Source organism: Leguminivora glycinivorella, chromosome 6 (genome assembly GCF_023078275.1).
Source record: "Leguminivora glycinivorella isolate SPB_JAAS2020 chromosome 6, LegGlyc_1.1, whole genome shotgun sequence".
Classification (NCBI taxonomy): domain Eukaryota; kingdom Metazoa; phylum Arthropoda; class Insecta; order Lepidoptera; family Tortricidae; genus Leguminivora; species Leguminivora glycinivorella.
In genome coordinates, this window is record NC_062976.1 from 8,091,300 (window position 1) to 8,118,474 (window position 27,175).

At 38.4% G+C, this 27,175-nt stretch overlaps 1 protein-coding gene and 1 long non-coding RNA gene across 2 annotated transcripts in view; one reads left to right on the forward strand and one right to left on the reverse strand.

Moving 5' to 3' along the window:
* Positions 1-27,175, reverse strand: part of LOC125227302 (serine/threonine-protein kinase 26) — a 162,402-nt gene that overhangs the window by 128,587 nt on the left and 6,640 nt on the right. The window lies entirely within an intron of this gene.
* On the forward strand, positions 11,203-12,164 carry LOC125227306. Its single transcript, XR_007177172.1, has 2 exons — positions 11,203-11,603; positions 12,015-12,164. It is a non-coding gene; the product is annotated as an uncharacterized LOC125227306 (long non-coding RNA).

Genomic DNA, 27,175 nt, shown 5'->3' on the forward strand with positions numbered 1-27,175 from the left:
CTCTATCAAGTTCGTGCGGTATCCAAACACTGTATTTGTAGTTTTTTCCCAACTCGTGTAAATGTGTTTCTATGGTGACATGAGAGCAGCCTAACTCGGTAGCAAGAGTACGACTCGTTAGCCTCGGATCTCCTTCAATTAAGGTTTTTAATTTGGCTACATCAATCTTCACCGGTCGACCAGACTTAGGTTGATCTGATAATGAAAAGTCGCCACTACGAAACCGCTGGAACCATCGTTTCGCCGTGGCCTCAGACACAACTTCAGGAGCAACACGCTGACATATATTACGCACTGCTTCGGCGGCTGAATGGCCAGACTGAAATTCATATAGTAAGCAATGCCTTACATGCACTTTTAATTCGTCCATTTTCTTCCTTATATTAGCTCGGCGACAGCTAGTGAATGACTGACGAGAAACTGTGCGACTCGCCCTTTATATACTTTCGACCATAGAAGATTCTAGAACTCTCTCAAAAATTTTATGTGGAATTCAATCGATCGCTCATTACTTTCTTACCAACCCAATATATACCCACGTCCGTCACTGAGTTTAGATTTATATAGCTTCAAGTAAGGACCAATATACATGTACACCATGGTCACCATGCCATACAGTCTATTGCTTTCCACGTTGAAGATTTGTGCTATATTCTTAAGGGTCAATTTTGAATTGACCATAGTTAAGTTTTCTGTTGACGTTCTAAGATAAAACATGTGCATATGTGCATTCGTTGCTTCAAATATATTTTAAACATAAATCGTACTGCGATAAAATAAGCTTTGACACGAAAGTGCGAAATCTCATTCAGCGAATTCCCTCTTCGGAAAGCCCTATCGCAGAACGGAATTGCAATAAAATTCTGCTTCTTCCAATACGTTCGAGCCGTTCGAGGTAAAGAGCCCTCGATTATTCAGTGTGAACAAGCGTGTATGGAGCGAATGCAAGTGTCAATGGTCCGAAAAGAGCTATTTCTAAGAGAAAAAGAAAATCGGTTGCCGCAACTTACGTGCTCACGACCTCCGTCTACGGGATATATTTGTTAGAAAAGTTTTCCAGCGAAGTAAAAGAAGCTACGTGAGAAACGATTCAAACTCCAGCTACAACAAGGTACCTTTAAAATGGATTCTTTAAACGTATTACAGCGAAATTGGACGTGTAAAGTATTACAGTGGCTGCGGTTGGGAGCAGAAACCAAAACTACTCTGAAACATTCTAAAATAATAATAATTCATCTCTCACAGCATTTCATGACTCAACTTTTCCCTCTGGGGAACTTTCTATAGTTTTTGAAGATAAAAACTGACACTGTTGTTTTCTCTACTGAGCAATCTATAAAATACTTTCGCTATAAAAAGTTCTGTTGACGCGTTAAGGTCATGCGGTAGTCGCCCCCTGAATTGCTATGTAGATTATGACAAATTCTAGGAATTACAAGTTACCACGTGTTCACAGTGGTTGCACTACAAAAACTTACAGGAAGTAATACTTGCAATTAGAGATAGACATGTTTTAATAGTTACACACTGATTGTGTAGGCCTGTATTACCAATACTACATGATGTTATAAAGTAAAATGTACAATACAAATAATGCGGATATTACGTCGCGGAGGTGGCGACGCGAAAACATCACGTTTTCATAGTAAACATTATTGCGTTTGCACTGTAACCTGACGCGACCGCTGGGTGCGTGTGCGCGTGGTTAGGGCGAATTATTTTGTTTTGACTGAAACAGAGAAGAAATAATTGTTGAAACATTAGAATCAAAGCAGCTCTTTCATTATCAAGTGTCAACCAAGGCTCACATCTACCTAGATGTGCCTCTGCCCTCTACTAATACGTATGTGAGGTCGATCTATCAGAAAACAAAATCAAATCTATACAACTGCTGTAAATCTAAGACGAAACTACGCATTTAAAAATATTTTAAGCGGGTTACTCACGTATTAAGTCGATATAGCGTTCGACATGTTTCGGCTCAATTTCGAGAACCTTTCTCAAGAGTAGCGACACCCCGCCTTTACATGTCGAGAGCGCGACGCATACTGCGGGCGCTTGCTCGGTGCGCGCGGCTGCTGAGGACAGGCGCAGGGGGGGTCGATCTCGCCACGGTGACGTACTCTTGAGAAAGGTTCTCGAAATTGAACCGAAACATGTCGAACGCTATATCGACTTAATACGTGAGTAACCCGCTTAAAATATTTTTAAATACGAAACTACGCCTAACAGGTTCCATAAATTTAAAAGTATTCGAACAACAGATAGCAAATCATGTTATGTAAATGTTTGTAGCAGGACAACTAACCTTGCACTTGAAAGCAGCTGAATAATGAGTGTGCATGCATCATATGATGCTATTATGCAAAAAAGACCCATTTAACGTGGCTGGTCAGGTAGCAACGGCAATTACAGATAACTTTAATGGACGGTTATAAGCCTGCTTTCGAGCTATCAAATCTCTTTCAATTCAGGCCAACTGGCTATTAAGCGCTCAGTGCTGGTGGCGATTCAATAATTTAATACAGCTAAGAATATAATAGGCTGATATGTGATATTATAGGACATTCTTACACAGATTGACTGAGTCCCACTCCCACGGTAAGCTCAAAGAAGGCTTGTTTTGTGGGTACTCAGAAAAACGATATATATAATATATAAATACTTATATACGTAGAAAACATCCATGACAGGAACAAATATCTGTGCTCGTCACACAAATAAATGCCCTTACCGGGATTCGAACCCGGGACCGCGGCGTGGCGTGGATGTGATGACTAGTAATTGCACTTTACTCGCTAATAAGGATGTTCTGCGTACAAGCGCCTCGTTGCTGCACATTGCACAATGAGTTGCAAATTAAATGTATTTGATAAAGATCATCCATAAAGTAGCCCATGCGCTTTTGCTGGTCGATCTGCATATAAAAATACACACATCAGCAATCAACAATGTAGGTTTTGAAGCATATGTACAAAATAAGTAAATATTCCCCAACTACCTATATTTTATATACTATACTATAAGATTACAAGTCCTTAGTCGAAGTAAAAACGAAATCGCAGACTCGCCTCTCACCAACGCGGACCATCCAAGTGCCCTGTAATTGTCTAAGGCTTAGACTTAGACTCTAGCCTCCGCCACACATAAAGCGTTTTGATAGCGTAGCGTTAGCGGAGCGTTAGCGGAGCGTCAGCGGAGCGCCATGATAGCGGTGCGCAGGCGGAACGCCGGCGTTCCGCTCGCAATCCGCGCGCAATCCGCTCGCAATCCGCGCTCGTTAGTTCCCGTCGGCGTCCGCTGGGCGCAACGCCGGCGTTCGTCAGGCGCACCGCTATCGGTGCGCTCCGCTGACGCTCCGCTACCGCTCCGCCTACGCTCCGCTACCGCTCCGCCTACACTATCAAAACGCGCATGTGTGGCCGAGCTTTAAGCGATCCCCGAACCACTCAAGCTTTGGTTGCTGTTAATTAATTAACTTGTATCTTTCATCTACGAGGACTCGCGGCGAATTAACTCAATTTTGGAAAGTGGCGTCACGCGTGATCCTTGATTGACTCAATCATGTTTAATGGCGGAATGACGGGCGACTTATTAATCAATCTGGTTTATCGCTACGTAAGTTAATTTGTTTAATTAGGAGCCCTTTGATGAATTATTGTTGTTAAATTTAATAGTACAGTCGTTTGCAAAAAGTTACATATCAAAGTTTGTAAAAATATCAGATTTTATTTGTCAAGCTATTTAACTAGTAATTTAACAGTAAAATAAGTAAAATAATTATTGTTGATCAATAATTCAAAATATAGTCAATCGAAAGTATCTAAACGTAGTTACACCCTCATAGATATTTGTACCGTGATTATGTATCTTGGCTACAAAATTTAAAACATATATACTGGTGCAGTATTTTGAATAAAAATAGCGACAAAGTAAAAATAATAAAAACAACTCCTACAATTCACTCCATTTAATGAGTTCTGACATTTCCATATGAAAAACACAAAAACCACACTGAACTTAAATTTAAATAAAATCACTACGGGGTGCCTTCGGAATTGTGACGCCTAAAATATTTTGTGTATTTCCATGTGTTTACTTCGGGTAAGCAGTGTTAACACTCATGTCAATACATATTGCCACCGGCACGAGCTGGGTAGTTATTAAAATCACAAAAATGGAATGTCGAACATACTGGAAAACCAAAATTGTAGTTGACATACGTACTATTTACTATTTCCTAGCTTTTAGTGTTGCACACCTAGCATACAAGTAACATACAAGTGCAACGTCACCACGCCCACGTATACTCGTCATCAAAATATCGATGCGGGCAAGGTGCTTAAAAATATCGGCACACGCCTCTATTGTTTAGACGTTTATAGTTCGGTTGCCGAATTTGTATTATGAAAATTAATGTTCAATCACAATAATTGCCTTATCACTATCACCCTCTTTATCCTTTATTTATCTCTCAAATATGCAAGAGTTCATATGAGCAACTCACCTGCGCTCGATCAGCAACGGGAATATGAGGCTTGTGTTGTGACGAAGTGTCTTATGGAAATCGTAATTGTTTCGCATCTTCAAGGCCAGTCAGGTATTTAACCCTTAAATGCATGAATTTTTCTTTTAACGAGATATTGATATATGTGATAGATAACGGTTTTCTGAGTCTGGGAAAAATAATAAAAAAAATATTTAATACCGATTTTAATACTAAATCAGTGTTAGAAGTTAAATAGGCCAAAACTTATTTATATAAATATATAATTATTGGTAAGTTTTATTTGTAAAGTTTTACTACTATTAGAAAGGTACACTATTTGTGAAACCCCCATGATAAAATGTTTAAACATAAACTAATTACTAACTCCGAATAAATCTGCCTAAATCACATACTAAAAATCGCCATCATCCTGTTTTTTCACACTTTTCCGCCATTTCATCTTTATCCTTAAATAATAAATAGTAAATCATAAATATCATAATATTCTTTAATTTATTTATTAAATAATAATAAATAATAATAATAAATAAGAAAGCGGTGTACACCTCTCGACACCCTTGAGTTCTCACACCGGTGTTGCCCTTGAGCCATCTTGGATGTCGCTTTTTGTGAGGGCCCATCTTGTGGGGACGAGTCACCGTCTGCCGGAAATAAAATTGGATACCGTTTTATTAGGCAGGCGTCCGGTTTTTTATCCATAGCCCAGTTAATTAGTCCATCACTTTCATCAAAATAGACCAGTTCATTTTAGATTCCATTAACTCTCAAATAGTCCTTACACCCTGGCGGGTGTTGCCTCTGCGTGTGTCCCATGATACGGGCAAGGGCAACATCCGCTCGGTGTACCCCTTACATTTCATTAAAGTGTCGAAAGGGCCTCTACGTATTGGCTTCGGCCCCGCGCACGCCTCCCAAAGGTCCGGAACACCATTGTTCCGTGATGGGAAAGAAATACTGAATAATAATTAAGCTATAAATGTGATTTTGGATAGCTACATATTGAGCCACAGGTCATCAAATATATGATGCATATATACATCACCATGCATTTAAGGGTTAAATTACGAAACAAATAGAGGGATTCATGGAGAATTGGAGATCAATTCATGTTTACATGGATCAGAAAGATAAATGATTATAGATATATGATATGCTTATAGTTTCTAATATAATTATGTAAATATGTTGATGTAAATAAAGACGTATTAATTTAAAAAATATACATATATGTTTTTCATACCTACTATGTAGACATTTTTGGGAGCATAGCACAGTACCCTATTCATTTAAAAATATAGTGTAATTAAAATACAGTGAAAATATACTTCTTCAAATGTTTTTTTTTTATAAGCCTAGCCTACCTAAAAACTACTAAGGATGTCACTTCCTCCTTAGTAGTTTTTAGGTACCTAGGTACCTAAAAACTACTAAGGAGGAAGTGACATCAAATTACTGAAAAACAAAGAGATATGAAAATAGTTATTTGTTATACAAGAGTGCAAAGTTGTATTTTAACGCCGAGTGTGGAATTGAAAAACGAGCATGCGGAAGGATTCTATAGTTGAACCACGAGCGAAGCGAGTGGTTCGAGAATAAATAAATAATAAATATTATAGGACATTCTTACATACAATAGAATCCTGAGCTTGCGAGTTTTTCAATACACGAGAAGTAAAATACATTTGCACTCGTGTGTAACACAAAACTTTTCCCCTCACTATAGCGAGGAAACTACAACGCAAAAAAACGCGTTTATCACTGCTTCCAGTAGTTCCACAGGTGGTAAAACATCTTCATCACTAGATTAACCCACTTTTATCAATTTTAAAGCAGAAAATTTGCCTCTATTCAATGTCAAATTATTTTATCCACTAGTGGATAAAATGCGTTTTTACCCGCTAGTATTAAAGGACAAACACGTGTTTCCGGGCTAGTGAGGGGAAAAAACATATAACGCATGGAGAAATCGGAGAGCATTTTACACTGGTACTGCAGCGCCTCGCCAGAATCCTCGAAGTGGTTGGAACTGTCGTCTCATTGCTTGTAATCAGCGTGAATTTACACCCATACCGTCATAAGCATACATTACGTCTCACAACACAACCCACGCAGTGATGAAACATACTTGCAAATAATAAATATTCAATAGGGAAACTTGATTTGCTGCCACTTACCTTAGTGTTAATTGAAAGCATTAGCAAAATGTATTAATTACAAGTTAAGTGACCAATATTAGGTAGTGACGTAATTAATAGTAACAGAGATGAGTAATATAAGGACATCACTAGTCGAACGTCCCCTTCACTAGCATCGCTGTCAAAAATGGCGGCAGACGGACTCAGAGCGTCACTTGAAGATAGCTTGTCATTGAACTTGTATTTTGAGATTCCGTTTAATAAACTGTATAATTAATAGTGGTATCCTGGTGTTTTTACTCTAACAGTTTCAGAAGCGCGATATTAAGTTACCCATATACGCCCGTACTATGAAATTTGTCCGAAATTGACAATGTCATCATTCTCGCGCCGCGCTCGTAACCATTCATTGTCATCCAACAGTATTTAATTAACACCAGTCGATCTGATTCGACGAGTAAAGACACTAGCACCATATACTACAGTTAAAAGTCTAAGGCAAAGGCTTTGATCAAATACCTGTCCGTAATTGTGCCAACAAAGAGATAGAACATGCCTAGTGTGCTGGCGTGTCTTGTGTTTTCTTTCAGCTTATTCATTGCAGTTTACGAGATATTCACACTTTGGAGTAATAATTGATCATAATGAGTGTGAAATCGGAAGTAAAAGTGATCCAAACACAGTGTTCTGGGGCTGAAGTGATCAACATCCACTATTAGCCAATAGTGTGTTGTTTCTTTCTTTCAGATCAAATTATGTACATGTTGAAGAAGTACTAATACTTGCTCCCAAAGTGTATCACAATAAGTATCACAGTAACCCATGGACTGTGAGATATGAACCACATCCAAGTTGTCATTCACAAAAATGCTCCGGGCAAAGAATATTATTAGTATAATATGTGTAGAGGGGCCGCAGTAATGAATAATCATTGGCTCACTTGTGTGTTGTGTTTTTGTGCTTCCAGATGAGTTTCAGATTCATAATACATATTGTACTTGGGATATATTGACAATTGTCACGGTGTCACAGTGAAACAGAGTATAAGATACAAGTACTTAGATCTAAATTACACCTAAATGATTCCTTATAACAGGTGACTTTATGAGTTTTATGATCTACAAAGAGAGATGATCATTATCTTGCCCTATTTGTCATATTAAATATAAGTTTGTCCGGAATGACATGGAATAAGGTATTTATCCTACTCAATAATATTGTACCATTGCATCTGGCTTATGTAAGTATACTGACAGTAAATACATTTTAAATTCACTACAGGTTGGTATAAAGGGATGAGTAAATAAGCATAAGAAACTTTGACAACTGTTGACTATAAGTTCACTAACACTTCTCCGGGGACTGTATTTTGAAATCTGTCTTAGTGACATTCTTATGCATATAAACTCTGTATGATCTTGCATTTTTCTAAATGAGGAAACATGTTGCTATATTACATGGCACAAATTTATCAAAAATGTTGAGAAAATAATAATAATATTAACATAATATTTTGATGAGGTTAATTATGCATCTTGTTAAAACCATAATGTGTGTCAAAATTAAGGGCATAGCACTGAAGTATAGTGTATTGTTGATGCTGTTTTGTGTATAATAATGTTGGTTTAGCATTGCAAACATTTTTGACAAGAAATGTAATCATGTTCTAAATTGAACCAAAGACAAATATATTCCCTAGACAGACACTTGGAACATTTATTATCATGACATAGTCCAGTGTCCATTTAATGCATTATCAGTGATATAATTTGTTCCTTAATTACATTCCTTTCCAGATTAATTTATTGATTACAGTAGTTGCCTGCCGGTAACCTGGTGAATATTGACCATAAGTTGAAAATACTTGCATTGATAAGGCATGATTCCAGAAGTTCCTGAGGTTAAATCTTGCTAAAAGCTGGAAACACCAAACTGGATATCTATTGAACTATTTATGACACTGGTAAAATTTGTCATAGCTAATGGTAAGAGATTTTGATATTTATAGACCTGATGGACTTTAACGGTCTACATGCTATACTTGTCTGTTACAACAAATCAGTTTGATTTGGAATTGGGCTTGAAACATGCCAATCAGTTAAGTTTTTAACAGATGTGCAATAATCTGAGGTAAATAACTTAATTGGAGCTTCTAATAATTTTAACCCTTCACTGCGAAGGAATGTTTCTAAACCGAAGCATGACAAACAGGTTACCGTTTGAAGTTGACAAGTATTGTCTACTTTTAATATGTTCTGTTCCTTGAAATATATAATATTACATTATTTGAATGTAGTGAAACCTCGATAAGTCAAGCCAAGTGCCATATGATTATTCTTGCTTGACTGGAATGTATTTCAATAATGGTATATATAGTAAGCGTGTAATGGTATATATAGTAAACCTTATTTAGGGGCACGGGAAAAATAAGACAAGTTGCACGCCGGATTAAGAACCGAGTTGTGTTTTGTCTTATTACTCTCAGATTAAGAACTGAGTTGTCATTACATATATGCACGCCGGATTAAGAACCGAGTTGTGTTTTGTCTTATTACTCTCAGATTAAGAACTGAGTTGTCATTACATATATGCACGCCGGATTAAGAACCGAGTTGTGTTTTGTCTTATTACTCTCAGATTAAGAACTGAGTTGTCATTACATATATGCACGCCGGATTAAGAACCGAGTTGTGTTTTGTCTTATTACTCTCAGATTAAGAACTGAGTTGTCATTACATATATGCACGCCGGATTAAGAACCGAGTTGTGTTTTGTCTTATTAGTCTCAGATTAAGAACTGAGTTGTCATTACATATATGCACGCCGGATTAAGAACCGAGTGGTGTTTTCTGCTATTACTCTCAAATTAGGAACCGAGTTGCCATTGCATATATACACGCCGGATTAAGAACCGAGTTGTGTTGCCTATACATGATGTTAATAATATATTCTGTTCACAGGGTTTCCTGATAAGCACATTGTACCTGAATCTTGTGGTATCCACGGTAGTGTAACTAATGTGATATCCACAAGTAAAAATGAAGTGATTTCCGTCACTTAAAGTGTGAATCATAATTATAATGATTACTTTAATGTCTGCTATACATTTGTTACTTTGATTATTGTTTCTTAAGTAGTTCTGTTTATGCAATGTTGGCCTTAGGAGGCGGACCATGTGCATAAGACCTATTATTGTGATGCAGGTCTTTGGAGACGGGCCATCATGTGTTATATAGACTATCCTTGCGAGGTTAGTTCTGTTTCTGGTATTTGTGATGCAGGTCTTTGGAGACGGGCCATCATGTGTTATATAGACTATCCTTGCGAGGTTAGTTCTGTTTCTGGTATTTGTGATGCAGGTCTTTGGAGACGGACCATCATGTGTTATATAGACTATCCTTGCGAGGTTAGTTCTGTTCTGGTATTTGTGGTGCAGGTCTTTGGAGACGGGCCATCATGTGTTATATAGACTATCCTTGCGAGGTTAGTTCTGTTCTGGTATTTGTGGTGTAGGTCTTTACAGACGCCATCATGTGTTATATAGACTATCCTTGCGAGGTTAGTTCTGTTCTGGTATTTGTGGTGCAGGTCTTTGGAGACGGGCCATCATGTGTTATATAGACTATCCTTGCGAGGTTAGTTCTGTTCTGGTATTTGTGGTGCAGGTCTTTGGAGACGGGCCATCATGTGTTATATAGACTATCCTTGCGAGGTTAGTTCTGTTTCTGGTATTTGTGATGCAGGTCTTTGGAGACGGACCATCATGTGTTATATAGACTATCCTTGCGAGGTTAGTTCTGTTCTGGTATTTGTGGTGTAGGTCTTTACAGACGCCATCATGTGTTATATAGACTATCCTTAAGAGGATTGGTCTGTTTTTGTTATTTGTGATGTAGGTCTTTACAGACTCCATCATGTGTTATATAGACTATCCTTAAGAGGATTGGTCTGTTTTTGTTATTTGTGGTGAAGGTCTTTACAGACGCCATCATGTGTTATATAGACTATCCTTAAGAGGATTGGTCTATTTCTATTATTTGTGATGTAGGTCTTTACAGACGCCATCATGTGTTATATAGACTATCCTTAAGAGGATTGGTCTGTTTTTGTTATTTGTGATGTAGGTCTTTACAGACGCCATCATGTGTTATATAGACTATCCTTAAGAGGATTGGTCTGTTTTTGTTATTTGTGATGTAGGTCTTTACAGACGCCATCATGTGTTATATAGACTATCCTTAAGAGGATTGGTCTATTTCTATTATTTGTGATGTAGGTCTTACAGACGCCATCATGTGCTATGTAGTCTATCCTTAAGAGGATTGTTCTGCTTCTGTTATTTGTGATGAAGGTCTTCAGAGATGCCATCATGTGTTACATAGACTTTCCTTAAGAGGATTGTTCTGTTTCTGTTATTTGTGATGTAGGTCTTCACAGACGCCATCATATGTTATATAGACTACCCTTACGAGGCTAGTTCTGTTCTGTTATCTGTGATGTAGGTCTTACAGACGCCATCATGTGTTATATAGACTATCCTTAAGAGGATTGGTCTGCTTCTGTTATTTGTGATGTAGGTCTTACAGACGCCATCATGTGCTATATAGTCTATCCTTAAGAGGATTGTTCTGCTTCTGTTATTTGTGATGAAGGTCTTCAGAGATGCCGTCATGTGTTATATAGTCCTTAAGAGGTATATCCTTAAGAGGTTAGCTTGAGACCTTGTTTGTCAAAAGCATGTTTTATGACCTTAAAGAGTTGTGATCTCAAGGTTACCTTGAAAGGGTTGCTTGCACTAATACTTTCCAGAGGTTGCTGGTGGAATTACGGTTTCCAATAGAGTGCATGCTACAGGCTGCGCGACAACCTTGTCATGAAGGGCCAACGTCTGCGGTCGTTGCGCCGCCAGCCTCGAAAGCAGCCGTATCACCGTGGCTTGCGTATGAAGCTTTGATATGGTAATGTTTGTTGTCTTATAGCAAAATTGGTGGCTAGTACACATTTGATTATTACCTTTTATTAATTTTATCATGTTGATAGATAAATAATTAGCAGTTGTTAAAGGTCCTGCCAAGGAGCAGCCATGTATTCTGCTTAATATATTTTCATAAAAAAAGATTACATGACAATATTTTCTAATATCTTCATTGTCATTGTTTATTACTAAATTATTTTACGGCTATGTAAGCCGGATCTGTATTTGAGAGCATCGACTATGCCAATTGTACATTAATTTCTCGTAACCTTATCATGTTACTTGAACGACAGTTGTGTTGTACTGATTCTATCACCTACTGGCTTAGTTCCAAGAAAAAATTATCACGTTCTCGTTACATTAAGGAACTTAGTATTTCCCATGTATGTTACAGAGCTTTTTAATAAGAGCTTTCTTGCTGCTTGCTGTGTTAGAAGGCGGCTATGCTCACACATGGAGTGTGTCATGTTCACCTCTCACGAGTTTGATGTACGCGTTGTTGCGCGTGCGGGGAGCTTCACAGCCTACAGTGACGGAGCCAACTGTGAGTTTGTTCCATGTATTTGCTATTTTAACAACGCCAATCATCATTGTTATATTTAGCGGTTAGTTTGGAATGCACCGCTCACGTAAGGTCTTACTTAGAACATAATACTTGCCTGAAATGAAATGTATTGATGGGTAAAGATATTTACAAGCAAATATTGGGTGGTGCTTTGTACACCGGTAATTACCTGCCCGCCGCTATATGTCATATATTTTACATAATTAATTTGACTAATATATAGTATCGATCATGGCGGTAAAACATGTAGTTTTCGTACCATTGGCACCTTAATAGTTTTAAAGCCTTACTGGCCGTGGAATTGTTAAAAAAAAATGATCTGACTTACTTGTACTAGGCTAGTCTGGTCATGCAATCTTGAGTTAGTTATGTCATACTCTGATTCGACTATAAAATGAGACAAATTACATATCTTGGTGTAAGTTAGCCTTAAACTACACCGGCCGTTTCCAACGGTACTCGAGTTAATCACTTCAAAGGACCAGGGCCTGAGTGTATAGCTGGAGTATACAAAGTTCTTGTTCACTCCGCAGAAAAGAAAAGAACAAATGAACAGATGAAGTCTACCGACATCAGTTGGAGGCGCAGCCTGCTTCGGCTGTGTTGACTGCGGCAGTCATCAGTAGCAGCATGGATAGCAGAGACCTTCGGGACGAAAGGTCAAGGTCAGAATGGTCGAGTATAAGGACATCACTAGTCGAACGTCCCCTTCACTAGCATCGCTTTCAAAAATGGCGGCAGACGGACTCAGAGCGTCACTTGAAGATAGCTTGTCATTGAACTTGTATTTTGAGATTCCGTTTAATAAACTGTATAATTAATAGTGGTATCCTGGTGTTTTTACTCTAACAGTAAATAATAGACTATTAAGCATATGACGGAAAGTGTAAAATCTGAGGATTATATAATGTCATATGGCCTTTTATACGGGCTGTGATTACGACGCTAATTAAAACTTCTCCGTCTATTCTAATCACGCCGCAGTTTTATAATTATGACATACATATTTAACTGATTAGAGCGAGCTTTTGACTGAGATTACTTGTCTCTGTTAAACTTGTCTCTGTAGGTAACTAAAAACCTCAATTAATAACGTGAAGCACTCTTACTATAATGAAATGATTCCGCGCTCCGAGACCCGTCGGACATAGTAACTAAGCACTAAGTTGCGTGCAAGACACCTAAGCGATAGGTACCAAGACCAAGGTCTAAAGGACACGCAACATAATTATCTCTATGTGATAATTACAGGTATCAATCATTCGTCATGTCTATTACTGGCATCTCTGTCTGTCATTTAGAACAGATACGTAGTTGTTAAACGTAACGTGTCAGCTTTACTTCACTGCAATTTCAATCGGGATTTATTACCTGAAACAAAAAAGATCATATTTTTATTGTTTACTGGAAATAATATTAAGGTTAAAAAGTTAAATAAGCTGTGACTTCCGCACCATTAGTTATTTAGTCGTATAGCGTGATTTACGCGCGTACGATTAACCATTATTACACTGTACACGTGTAAGGGGACTATATGGATTGTAGATTGACATTTTAAAATCGATCGATCGGAATAGCTTCTAACCTACCCATCCCACAAAGCATAACTTTTCAAGAAAATTTGGAACGTGTTTTCTTAAAAAGTAATTTAAGGGTATCTGGGAGACTAAAGGTTAAAGTAAAATGCACGGGTAGGCATCTAACGTAACTATAAACTTCTCTTATTGTCGTGTTTTGTTACTTCTTCTTATAGTATGCAGCCATTACTTAGTTAGTGCGGTGACAAATGACCCCAACATTGACATTTTGCCATACATTGCTTGTCCAACAAGTACATAATTATCGACGCTGAGTACCAATCTTACTTATTGACCAAAAAGTGTTCACAAAACTGTCAGTGTCAATGTCACTGTGGCGAAACAGGCCACGTATATAACTACGACTGAGTTTATTCACTGGCATAACATAATTACAGTTTAACAAGCACGAGCCAATAGCATTAGCTAGTCGGTTACTTGACAGGCCATAATACAAATAGCTTTTTAATACCAAGCTTGAGTGACGTCACCATGGCAATAGTTGAGCAAGAGCGCGCGGAGACGAGTTCTCGTGCCAAGTTTGCCCATAATGACGAACATTATCGATCATGTTCCTAGCTGCTAACGTCATTATGGTTTGAGGCTATGGTTAAGCCAGTTTCAGGCCGAGTGTTCTCACAGCTGCCGAGTCGATCACGGTAACACTGACTACTAGCAGGGGCGGCTCACTCCGCGATCCTTTCGCCGCGCTACAAGTACATGCCGGCGGCCGCGAGTTCGCGGCCCATTCAGCGGCGACGACCTTCGCGCGGCGCAATAGAATTCAATGTCGTCTGCACGCGTGCGGTTCGTTTGTTAATGTAGGTAAGAATTTAGAATGGCGGCGTTTTGTGAACATCAAAGGAGTGAGCCTTCTGTACTTGTACTATTATATATTCTGTGCTACTAGTAGTACTCTAGTATGACTGTGCTCCAAGATCCATCAAGAGTTTTTATTAACGAGGATCCCTAGACCCGTGTCACGTGTCTACATGTTTTTTTTTCAGACCGCACTTTTAATTCGTAGCACGGCACCACCTACAAAGTTCGGAAATCATCAATGTTTCAATCTAACAATAATGAATAGGAATTTTTTTTTCTACAATAATCTATTTGCAAGATCGAATACAGCTCCTGGTTCGTAATCGTTGGACTCGTGTAAAACAACTCAAATAACGTGTTAAGGCGCATAGGCACGTGAACGAAACCGACACCAGCATTTATGGAAATTCTCTCTTATAAATAAATATCAGTGCCACCATAAATCACGCCACGCTGTTTAATTAAAGGTCAAAGTTTTTATTACCGTTTGAGGAAGGCTAGCTACAAATGTAAGTACATTTACTTTAGTGAGGAAGCAAATCATCCAGTTAAGTTGATTCATATCATGGCTATACGAGACTTGCTTATCGTCAAACGTCATTAATGTGAATGTACTTAATTATCTTTAATAGCATAATCTTGTTCACATGCATCGACACGATACCATCTATGAAAAGAAATGAGATATCAGATTGTGTGAATATTCATGTTGACCTTCTCTAACCTTTTAAATACAACCTTTTTTTTTTTTTTTTTTTTTCACGGAGTGGGAATGCTGTTGCGCACGCTGTGTGGGACTCGCCGTTGCTTTCCCTTCTCCTGACGAGAAGGGGAGAAACGGCCCTACCCACTAAACCCACTCCGGCATTTCACCCTCTTTCCGTTGTGAGAGCGCACTGGGTTCGGAACGTTTCACTTCACCACTGCGCTCTCCGGTAGCCCTGACCAGGGCACCCGCATCGTAAAGGAGGATCGGAAACGCTTGATCCCCCTTCCCGGCATCACATATGGGGCATGGCCCCTCTAGGGCTCGAGGCGAGCGTACGCTCTCCGCCTTCGACCCTGCCGCTTTCGTCGTAGCGGAGGAGCGTCAACAGCTGCCTCTCGCTCTCTCTCTGCTTCCTCCTTCCGCGACATGACTGCTTCGCAGAAGGAGGCCACCGCCTTCCATTTTCTCTCGCTACCCAGCATAGTCTCTACTACGCCGCGTAGCGAGAGGTCCGCCGCTCCCGTCTCTGCCCTGAGGGTAGCTCTTTCCACGGCCCAACGAGTGCACTCTTCCAGAGTGTGTTGGGCCGTGTCGTCCGCCACACCGCACTCGTGGCACTGAGGCCGCGGTTCTCTCTGTATTTTATGCAGATAGTGTCCGAAACACCCGTGTCCGGACACTATCTGCGTGACCCGATAAGTCAGGGCGCCCTTCCTCCGATCAACCCACCTGTCCATTACTGGGAGAATAGTAGGGTATGCAAACCGGTTAACCGGTTAACCGAAAAACCGGTTAACCGAGACTTTTTGGCCTCGGTTAAAAACCGGTTTTCAAAGTCTCTAACCGGTTAATAACCGAAACTATATTTATTTCCCAAAATGACCAAATTAGGCATAAAAAAGGGTCAAAAGTACGTAATTCTTCAATGTTTTGTAACAATAAAGATTTATTTATTACTTTTCATTGACAACATTACGCACCTGCACTGAATTTCTTAAAGAAGTCATAGTGTAATCATGACTTTATAATCTAACTAAATTAAAAGATTAAACAATAATCCCGAGTCCACTCAAATATACATTTTATACAGTAGAGTCCGGTTAGTATTACGACTCCGCATATACCTAACGTCCGACCGCTTACAATAACCGAATAACGCAAGCACAGGTATTTGTTTAGTTTTCATACATATGTGATATTATGAAAGTACATCCGTTTATTACGACTCCGGTTTTAACGACCAACCGCGTTTTACGACGTAATTTTACGGAAAATCCGTCCGTCAAGTCCGGTTACAACGACGAGCGACAACGTTTTTACTAGTAAATTGAGGAAACAAAGCTATTTCCGCCCATATCACGGCCCCCTGTCTTGCCTACAAGTTTTAAGATGAGATTGTGGCCATGTGACTTTTTGGAGCATTGGTTTTAATAATTTTAACAATTTGTTCGCTTCCAGTCTAATCTTATGAGCTAAATAGAACCCACTTTTTATTTTTCGATTGCGTATAAACTAGTTTTACTTAATAAAAAAATAGATTGTCATATTAATTACGTAAATCGAGGTTCAAGGAATGCGGCTATTTATTATTACGAAATACGACAGTAATTTGCCGGTGATGAGCAAGCACGCAACACGCATACTAAAAAATGATAAATCTTTAAACCGAAATGATTTTTTTTGTACGACGTAATATCAGCGGTCCCTTGGGCGTCGTTATAACCGGACTCTACTGTATATTTCAAATTATATTGTTAAAATAAAGGGAAAATGTAGAATTTGGTTTTCTTACGTTAATTCCTTGTATTACTGGTGTCTCTGGGAGCTGTAGACCTCCGCGACATGGTTATAGAAAACGCACAACTGACAAATATTTAATTCGTAAAGTGATTATCACAGTAAACAGTAACGACAGTTTTAAGCGTCATATACGCTATAGGCACTCAAGTCCTTTATGGCAACTTCTGCATTAAATTTTACAAATTTTCAAAAAACTGGATAAAAATGATCTTCATCGTGCAAGTAATACCTGCTACGATATCATAAACAACAGAATTCTTGAAGGTAATGGTAATATTATTGCGTAGTACGGTAATTTACTAAAAATCCGCAAAACCGGTTAAAAACCGGTTAACCGGTTTTGAAGGTATAGGTTCGGTTATTAACCGGTTTTTAAAGTTAACCGGTTTTTGCAAACCCTAGAGAATAGCCTCTATAGTTCGGGTTCCATAGTGGCTATCCTCCAAGGTAACCCTCCACCTCTGACGCAGGCGCTCCGCGGCTGCTCTTGACGTTCTTTCGGCCTCCTCCGCGTCCGGGAGCTCGTCACGCCCTCTGGCTTCTGCCCTCAGTCGGTATCTCTCCGCTAGTACCTCTGCCTCCAACTCCCAGGGTGGAGTGCTGGCGAGGAGGCATACCGCTGCGTAAGAGGTAGTACGGTAGGCCCTCACCATCCGCTGAGCTACGAACTTCTGGGGCCGCCGGAGTAATACCTTTGCGCGTCTTGTCAGGTGTCCAGACCAAATCGGTGCACCATAGAGCGCCATACTCCGGACGACTCCTGCGTATAACCGCCTACATGGAGCATTCGGCCCCCCCAGATTAGGCAGTAGGCGACCCAAGGCCGAAGCAGCACCTACAAGACGGGGAGTCAGCCTAGCAAAATGCTCCTCGAAGGTCCACTTCCTATCCAGGACAAGGCCCAGGTACTTAATGTGGGCTCTGACCTGGACAGACTCACCTCCCACCCTGACTGAAGTGCCCTCCGGCAACTGTCCCCACCCTCTCGTCCGTCCGAGGACCATGGCCTCGGTCTTTGGCAGGGCGACTCGTAGCCCCAGGAGTTTTATGCGTTGCACCGTAAGCTCGGTCGCCACCGCCGCCCTCCTGAGTAGCTCGTCCAGCTACCACACCACCACCACCACCACCTACAAAGTTCGGAAATCATCAATGTTTCAATCTAACAATAATGAATAGGAATTTTTTTTTCTACAATAATCTATTTGCAAGATCGAATACAGCTCCTGGTTCGTAATCGTTGGACTCGTGTAAAACAACTCAAATAACGTGTTAAGGCGCATAGGCACGTGAACGAAACCGACACCAGCATTTATGGAAATTCTCTCTTATAAATAAATATCAGTGCCACCATAAATCACGCCACGCTGTTTAATTAAAGGTCAAAGTTTTTATTACCGTTTGAGGAAGGCTAGCTACAAATGTAAGTACATTTACTTTAGTGAGGAAGCAAATCATCCAGTTAAGTTGATTCATATCATGGCTATACGAGACTTGCTTATCGTCAAACGTCATTAATGTGAATGTACTTAATTATCTTTAATAGCATAATCTTGTTCACATGCATCGACACGATACCATCTATGAAAAGAAATGAGATATCAGATTGTGTGAATATTCATGTTGACCTTCTCTAACCTTTTAAATACAACCTGCACTTACAAATACAGTTAGTCGTTGCATCAGTATTAAGTTATCCGTATATAATCGACCAATAAATAAAATTGTATATGGAAGAGTAAGAGTATTCAACGCAAGGTGGTATCGATTGGTACTTTGATAAGCACGATTAGACCATCACTTTTCGCTTTTAGTGGTTTGACATTTTATCGAAACTTTGCTTTCGAATTGTAAATTTCTTCATTTTATACCGACAATGGTGACAATACATTCAACACGTTTTTTTTATAAGCATGATAAGTAACTTATGAAAATTAGTACCCGGTGCATATCTTTGTTACATAGGTTTTTAGTTTCATACAAAATTAATTTTGTTTGTGAGCCCCTTAGTACTGAAACTGAAATGTGATTCACAAATATATGTCTCTCATGTTCATTAGTTAAAGAGAACATGATTAAAATAAAATTATATAACCGTTACGCGGGCAATTTATTAGTGAAGCACATTTCTATCACCGTCGATAGGTTATTAATATTGATGGAGCGGCCTCGGCAGTCGTGTATGAATATTTAAGGGCAACGTCGATAGTGCCTTGCCTCGCTTGGCATTTCTTAGATGCCTCGTGTCATGGCGGACGCTCGTTTAACTTTGTCAAGGCAAATACACTTTCCGCTAGGTATCACTTGCGTTAAGAAAATATTCACGTTTACATGAAAGACTTCTGAACTCTTTAAAAGCGCCGAGAAATAACGAGAGTTGTTAGCCGGTATATACGAAGTTTGCACATCTTACGGGAAAACACGTAAGCATATTTTTTGTTTACTTCAGAAAGTAATGATGCGTAGACTCTGGTTCAATTTGGAAACACTTTTACTGCGTGTAGCAAATTCAGCTTTTGCTGTCTCATCATCTTCGTGTACGTACTTTTCAGAAACAAAATGTCGATACAAAATTGAAATAGACTTTAATCAACAATGCAATCATGAGATACTTTCTGAAAAACACAAGATGACAAGATGGTAACAACAGAACTCTGTACTTACGCGGTATTTTAAATATCATCACTACTTTTAAAAAAACTTGTATTTTCGTCTGTCAATGAAAAGAAAATTGTAGTAAGTATGTATGGAATGCATATAGACTTACTGCGTTTTAACTTTGAGGAACAACGTGAGATACGAGATTATTTAAAAGTAGTGACGATATATCGCTTTTAGATTGCTGCATTTCTGAGAAGAAGCTACTATATTTGCCGTGATAATTATATTCGGTTAAGTTTAACGTAGTATTACATATTTCGATCGTTAGAAAAAATAGACATATCATATTGTACTCGCTTAACAACCGAGCTCAAAACGTCACCACATCAACACAATATGTTTTCCACAAATCCACAAATCATGTAAAAATATAAAAATAATTGCTAAACAAATAAGTCCTGACCACAATACAATTTACCGTATTTGGCCCTCATTTGTTTGACGCCTGTTTATTTATAAAACATCTGGCTATAAGCGTGTCGAAATAAAACGTTACTATTTACAAATTGAAATGTCCAAACTAAATAAACACAGCGGTATTTAGGTCTACCACATAGCATTCATATTTTGTAGGAAAAAGAAGACAAACAGGTATAATTTGCATTGATTTCAAATGGATTTACACATGATCCCTGTCGATTGGCTTAAGTATCTGTATCTCCGATCTGGACCTTGGACCCCAACAATTTGGTAAAAACCCTAGGTGGTAACGAAGAACGGAGAACAGTTAAAATAAAGTTTTTTTGCAAAAAAATCATTTTTGGCACAAGCTTTTGTCGCCGACTGTACCTTTCTTTCAACAGTCATCTACTGCTCTCCGAGAAGTTTCTAAAATACCCTTACTCGTTTGGACAATGATCAGATGCTCCATCATCAAATCAGCTCTATGATACCCTAATATTGCATTATCACGTGATTTACATATGTGTGCAAAATTTCAGCTCAATCGGAAACCGGGAAGTGGGTCAAATTTAGCTTCTACGTTTTGACCCAAACATACTAACAAGGCAAGTTGAATAAAAGCTTGTAATAAAAATTATGAAATCCTTGCAATTTGAAGATATTAAATCGAGATCTGATATTTGGCTCTTACATTCTTATTCAATACTATAGCGGTCTGGGCCTCCCCTTCGCTTGGCTCTCATATCAAGCATAATTTGGCTTCATTTATCATTCTGTCGGTCCCCTTTGCCCTGTATTAGACGTAACTAGGTCCCCTTAAAAACATATTAGTCTAATATTTGCAATTTGTAATTTTATCTATTATCTCAATCGAGTTTAGGTTGCTTTCAGTCAGTTTCATAGCCGTTTACGATTTTGAAGATCACATTAGTAGTACCTCTGTCACGTATGAGAAGACGGCTCGGATACAGAAATTTAATGTCTTACAAGTGACGGAATGTTTCATTCGAACTTGGAAAAGTAATACTTACTTATATGTATAGTAATACTTCGTGTGGCCATGCTTTGAAAGCATTTATTTTGCAGTGCGTTACCACAATAGTAGCTCTTTCAACGTAGCTATTAGCTGGTCCACTCCTTTCTCTCGGATCGCAGTTCACATAGATCACGAAGCGAGGTCAGAGGTGATTACTGATCTCTATATTGCAAACAAACAATCCCCTTATTGGTAATATGTATAATGTAATAGATTTGTGTAGCATCAATATCACTAACGAGACTAATTGGGATTTGTACTTGTTCATTTATACATTAACCTATGATAAAGAGTACATTAAAAATATTTTGTCAAATTATAATACAACATATAGTGATGTGCATAATAGCATCTTATTTTTAACAGAACCGCTCTTACTTTTATAAACTCGTGCGCCTGCATGGGTTATAAAAAGTTTGACCGATAGTATTAGGTACATCTTGATATTCGAGACTTGAAATCTTTTACATTAGATACGAAGATGATAAACATGTTGTCGCTTTGGTACCACAACCAGTTCCAAGAAAGAAAATTTTGCATATTATTTGATTTAAATTTATAAATATTTATAAAAATTAACCCCCCTGTTTCATAAACGTACACTAAAGTTATCAAGCCGATAAAGTTCGTTTATCCCTTTCTATCACACCAGTACATCGGAAAGGGAAAAACGAACTTTATCAGCTTGATAACTTTAGTGTACGTTTATGAATAAGAGGGTTAGTCTATAACATACTAAGCCGGCGTTAGACAACAAGATTTAAAAAAATGTTTTATCACAAGAGTCAACACTAAGCTTGAACTTCTGAAGCATTATTTACCGACGCAAAGCAAACATATGTAACAGTTTCTTTGGAATTATCCAACTCCTTATACACTATGACACGATATACAAGTTCTTGTGTGGGTGGGTTACGTTACCGCAGTTCTTTAGAACAGCAGAGTCAGCAATGTCATAGGTTTTGAAGAACCAAATGTGTATTTCAACTCTTTATCTTCATATCACTATAACAAGTATAACCTGTGGGTATAACGATTTTCTATTTTTAATTTTGAGGACATTTCAGACTTTTAACTGGTAAATTTATAACCTTTTTCGAATTGTATAAGTGTATAGCAAGATTAGCAAGCACTGGGTATATTCTGAGGTATACATAAAAAATGCTTTCGAAGTGAAGAGGTGACAGCTATTCTATTAAATGAGAGGCACATTAGAAAACCTTGTTTAGCTCTCCAACGTAGCGGCGCGGCGCAAACAAAACATTATATACCGCCAAATCGGAATCTCTAGTTCATTTTTATTATATTTGAAGCTGCGAATGGTTCCTATGCAAATACGTAAGTAAACGGGCGAGAACCTTAACTACAAGTTTGATGTTGATAAGTCCGGGTCAACGACCTTGCGCGCACGACTGACTAACTGGGATTTTCTTGTAACCGGCGAGATGACGGGAACAACACCTATTGACGATATTCTTCGATGACGAAACTGCGGTCGAGATGGCGCAGGAAAAATAATTTTGAAACATAAAAAGAAGGATTTTTTTCTCTTAATTTCTTAGAAAGAAGGAAGCGGTAACAATTTAAAAGGGCTTGAATTGTATTCTGCTAAACGATCCATCATGAGAAGCACAGATACCTAAGTTTTATTCTCACGTGTCTCATGTATTTTTCTTACAATATCTTATCGTTGACAGTTAATTTAGGCACTTTTTTAATTGCCTGTGTACCCAAAGTATAGAAACTTATGGAAGAGCGATAATTGACAATCATTCACAGTATTCATTGTGTGGTTAGAATGTAATATACTAAACCACGTTGCGCATTTTCAATTACCGTCAGTGGCGTATAAACAAAGGGCTGTAATCATGAACAAAGAATATTAAACGAAACAACGTCGAAGGTATTTCGGAATTTTAATATTGATTAAACATCGAACCAGCTGTAAAGTTCACTTCGCAAGGAATGCCTTTGGCAAATTCTCAAATACGGAGTTTAAATACTTGGAATTTCATTAAAGTTTAGTGCCCACAATGCAAACATCCGAGGCGGGCCCGCATTCAGTTAGCGTGTTCCAAATTAAAGCCTGGATGTGGGTAGTTACCTATTTGTGGCGAAACCTCCAATTCCATTATTAGTTATTACGCATTACGGCCCAGCCACGACAATGGTCTAAGCGCGACAGCGGTGAGCGGCGGCCATACATTGGAGCGAGACACAGCGATGGGATTTTTCATTCGCACGTATGGTTGCCGCTAGGGATTGCAATCCGGTCTGATTCCCAATCCGGCCGGATCCGGCCGGATTTCGGCCCTAATCCGGCGGATCCGGCCGGATCCGGCCGGATTGGCCTTGAGGACTAAAAGTACCCAAATAGTTCCTTTTTTTGCATGTTTTCACCATAATATAACAAGTATAATGGTATTTTGCATCACGATTAAAAAACCAACAGTTTAAAGGCCTAGAAATCAATTTTTTTACCAGTTAACAAGTAAATTTTACTATAATAATCAGTCGCAAATCAAATTATTTCGTTCTTTTGAAACGTTCATAAGATAACAAAATTATTATTTGTGTAACTTTTTACAGTAATACCTATAGAAATTGTAAGATACGATAAAGAGCGGACATTATAACAAACCTACAAACATACATGCATTATGAGATCAGTATTAAAAAAAACCTGTAATTGTGTTATTTTACATTTAACTTTACTCACATGAAAAGAACAAAAAAAAAAGTATCACAATCATATTAAGCATAACTATTAAAAGTCAGCGTTAACCTTTTCTCAGTCTGTATAAAAATATCCAAAATCGGTTAAGAAAAACTACAGTAACTGAATTAAAGTCAGCAAGAGTAGGTAATTGACCTTAGTATTATTTGCTATTGCTGAATCAACAATCTTAATACTGATTACCTTTTAAAAATGTTCATTTTTAAGCTTTGAATTTTATTATTCTCGTAGCAATATGCTCTCATACTTCTCATATTATGCTGAAAACATGTTGTTCTTCAAGTCCTACTGGTGTGCAAACCGGTTAACCGGTTAACCGAGACTTTTTGGCCGCTGTTAAAAACCGGTTTTTATAGTCTCTAACCGGTTAATAACCGAAACCGTATTTATTTCTCAAAATTTGGAAAATTAGGCATTAAAAGGTTCAAAAATACGTATTTATTTAATGTTTTGTAATAATAAAGATTTATTCATTACTTTTCATTGACAACATTATTATCTGTAATGTATTTATTTATCGTATAGCTTTTACACACTGATTAAAACTTATTATATGTAGTTACATTCTGTAATGATTTTATTTTAAAAATTAGTCCCGAGTCTACTCAATTATACATTTTATACAATACAGTAGAGTCCGGTTAGTATATTACGACTCCGCATAGACCTAACGTCCAACCTCTTACAACGACATAAGCACAGGTATTTATTTGGTTTTCGTATGTGATAGTATGAAAGTACAACCGTTTATTACGACTCCGATTTTAACGACCAGCCGCTTTTTACGACACATTTTACACAGAATCCGTCCGTCAAGTTCGGTTGCAACGACGAGCGACAACGTTTTTAGTTTTACTAGTAAATTGAGGAAACAAAGCTACTTCCACCGAGCACGGCCCCCTGTCTTGCCTACAACAAGTAGCAAGATTACATTGTGGCCATGTAACTTTTTGAAGTATTGCTTTTAAAATTTTAACAATTTGTTCGCCTCGGGTTCGCGTAAGCTAAATAGAACCCAATTTGTATTTTTCGATTGCGTGTAAACTAGCTTTACTTAAAAATGATGAGCAAGCACGCATACTAAAAAGGACTTTTTTAACTAAACAAGTCACAATAAAATAAGGTATTAATACTATGATAATAATACCCTGTAAATAAACCTATTCATTGAAATGTTTTAGTAATAGAGATGTAGATATTACTTTTAATTAAAAGAAATGAAATTCGTTTTGTACGACATCCGGTTAGTACGACACGACGTAATATCAGCGGTCCCTTGAGCGTCGTTGTAACCGGAGTCTACCGTATATTTCAAACTATATTTTTTTAAAGAAAGGTAAAATGGAGATCTTGGTTTTCTTACATCAATTGCTTGTATTACTAGGGGCTCTGGGAGCTGTAGACATGCCTAGAAAACGCAAAACTGACGAATCACATTCAAACCACACAAGCCTATTCTAGCAATATCCGCATTTACCAAATTTCCAAAAACTGGAATTAACTGGATAAAAATGATCTTCATCGTGCAAGTAATACCTGCTACGATATCATCAACATCAGAATTCTTAAAGGTAATTGTAATTATTGCGTAGTACGGCCATTTACTAAAAATCCTCAAAACCGGTTAATAACCGGTTAACCGGTTTTGAAGGAAAAGTCTCGGTTATTAACCGGTTTTTGCATACCCTAAGTCCTACGTCACCACAGAGGTGCAAAGGGCCTTCACGAACTCGCACCACGCCTTCCTATCTTCAGCTACCCTCGTGGTCTCGCTCCAGCTCGACCCGGTCGCTCGTAGTCCATCCTCAACGGACCGCTTCCATGACTTTCCAGGGCGATCGGAGCCACGACTTGCATTTTCAGTTTTCAGCCGAAAGCAATGGTTGCGATATTTCGTTCCCCTCTTTGAATAATGTGCCATCCATGTTCCTTTTTGTGTCGCGGTTAGCTGCCATGTACTCCATATGTCTTGATTTCGGATAACCGGATCCGGTGGCATGAAAAAAGCACCGGATCCGGCCGGATTACCGGATCCGCCGGACCGGATTGCAATCCCTAGTTGCCGCTCGCCGCTGTCGCGCTTAGACCAATGTCGTGGCCGGGCCGTTAGTGAAATGAACAAGAGCCAGAGATAAGAGAGATGTGTCCTTGAAAAACTATTACTGCTAAAAGGTATCGGGCAAAAGACCTTAAGATAACGTGCAACAATATGATCTTGCGTAAATTCGTGAATTACTCATAATTGGTAAATTGATTAATGAATTACTCATACTTCTAGTGACAATCTCACTATAAGCTGGGCAATATGCGGAGCAATCGAAATCATCGCTGCGATGATTTCGATTGCTCCTACGCTTTAAATCTGTTTAGACCATAGATTTATATATATTAAGCTAGATTGAGTTGTTAGACCAAAAAGTGTGTCCACATGAGAGGGTAAAGTTGGGGCTGGTTTCCCTCTCGCACTTATTGGCACTGTCAAAATCATTTGAATGACGTCATCGCTGTCATTATTTGGGGATACCAGTCAATATTCAAAGTTACTACCAAATCTACTAATACCGAATTAAAGTTTTTTTTTGAATTGTGCAAATCTTTAGTTTTTGCCTTCATAATAATGACTTACCAATTCGTTACAAGGTATTAATATCCTTGCCTCGATATAATAAAGTTAAGTAAATAGAAAAAATAATTTAATTGGTAAAGTTTATAAACTTAGTTATCATACAGGTGCGGAGAAAATACTACTAATATAGTAATCTCTCGATTTAACACTGGTCACACGTGTATATATTATCTAGGTTAGGAGAGTGGGACACCAGCCCCAACTTTGACCCTCTCATGTGGACACACTTTTAATAGTCTGATGAGAACGCCTTTCTGCACCGGTGATAAAGTTCAATTTAGTATGGCAAAATAAGTGTGAGCTCAGTCCCTATTGAAAGTCCATGGTTTAGACACGTTTTTTTTTCCTGTATTTCGCAAGTATTATTTAGGCACTAAGCAAAGCCTAATACATACTTTAAGTTTACAGTCCCCTCTTGAAGGAAGAACTAGTATAATCGGTATTCAATATCTAGTCTCACGCTAACTGACATCGGAAACACTCTCACTGGCGTGTGACAGAGGCCCTACAAGGAAACCACGACCCATTTAGATAACTACCGCATACTGCAATATAACAAGTAGGTAAAGTAAGCAAACACTACTACAGTCAAGCTACTGTATGTTATGTTACTTGTATCCTAT